Raw genomic sequence first — 1641 nt, forward strand, 5'->3', positions numbered from 1 at the left:
ATGAGCAATCCCTTCAAAACTGAGAAAAAGTTATTTCCTATCTAGAATTCTGTACTTGTGCAAACTGTCAATTCTGGTTGGAATATGTAATAAAGACATTTTTAAAAATCTGTGGCCCCAGTAATTTTACTTCTCATGCACCCTTGTGAAGCTGTAGGAGGATGTGTGCTGTGAAAATGAGTGAATCAACCAAGAAAGAATAAATATGGGATCCAGGAAATGAGATCCAACTCAGGAAAGCAGCAGTATAAAGACATGCAGTCCCAGGCTGACAGCTGTCTTCCAGTAGAAGAGGGCAGCCTGTCCCAAACAGAGCTGGTCAGGAGGCCTGGAGAGCAATTTTATTAGTTAACTCAATGGCAGCAAGAAATTATACAGGGAAGAAAAGATAACTATGGTACACTCCATGATATAGCTGTAAATAGCCTTTAATTGTTGTAAACACTACGAATTGATTTAGTAATTACTGTATAAACTTTAATGGGGGAATAAAAAGATAAAAACGGTGAATACACTGCCTAAAAATAACAAATCAAGATGCATGTTATTCAGAGATACGGAAGTGAAAAACAAAGGAATCAGCTGTAAAGGAAAGGGAAATGGTGGAGTGGAGGAAAGAGATTATTGTTTTTCACAAATATCTGAGTATGAATATTTGATTCTTTACCCAATGTGCTTGTATAACTAATAAAAATAAAACCTAACAATTTAAAAATATATATGTATATATATACACATGTATCGGTTTCTGATTATCTCATTTGCAAAAATTTGTAAGTTTAATAATAGCCAATTCATCTAGTGTTGTTGAAACGTGAGTTTCCACTATTATGGAGGTAATTTGGCAATACCTGTTAAAATCTTAAATATCTACCACTTTTGAGCCAATGAATCCAGTTTCAGATAAATAGCCCTCAAAAAAGTACAGGGAAAAAAATGTATAAATAGTAAAGATACATATTTTAGAACGATGCTGTTAAGAGAAATGAGTCTCTTTTGTAATTTAAAATTGTATAATAATCACTTGTTAAAAAATGAAAAGAAGCAGGTGAAACTAACCTTAATAATAAGTCTTTGAAACCTAGTATGTATTTTACACTTACTGAATATCTGAGTTTAGCATTAATTAAACAAATATACTACTTCCATACTATGGAGAGACTGAGATCTCTGGATGTCATGGAAAATGGCCAAAATATATTGTGGAAAAAGCATCCCATCCAACAGTATGTAAAGTTTGGCTTCCCTCGTAGCTCAGTTAGTAAAGAATCTGCCTGCAATGCAGGAGACCCTGGTTCAATTCCTGGGTCAGGAAGATCTGCTAGAGACGGGATCGGCTACCCACTCCAGTATTTTTGGCTTCTCATGTGGCTCAGCTGGTAAAGAATCCACCTGTAACGCGAGAGACCTGGTTTCAATCCCTAGGTTGGGAAGATCCCTGGAGAACGGAAGGGATACCCACTCCAGTATTCTGGCCTGGAGAATTCCATGGACTATATAGTCCATGGGGTCGCAAAGAGTCGTGGACAGAACTGAGCAACTTTTGCTTTCTTACTTTCACTTCTGTCCAAAAAAATGGCTCTAAAATTGTTTGAATTAAAATATATAGGAGATATAAGGGCATACAACTTAAGAACAACA

At 36.0% G+C, this 1641-nt stretch overlaps 1 protein-coding gene across 5 annotated transcripts in view; it reads left to right on the plus strand.

Annotated features, from left to right (window-relative positions):
• Nucleotides 1-1641, plus strand: part of CSNK1G1 (casein kinase 1 gamma 1) — a 153146-nt gene that overhangs the window by 134379 nt on the left and 17126 nt on the right. The gene's annotated exons all lie outside the window — the stretch shown is intronic.

The sequence above is a fragment of the Ovis canadensis genome, chromosome 7 (genome assembly GCF_042477335.2).
Source record: "Ovis canadensis isolate MfBH-ARS-UI-01 breed Bighorn chromosome 7, ARS-UI_OviCan_v2, whole genome shotgun sequence".
Taxonomy (NCBI): Eukaryota; Metazoa; Chordata; class Mammalia; order Artiodactyla; family Bovidae; genus Ovis; species Ovis canadensis.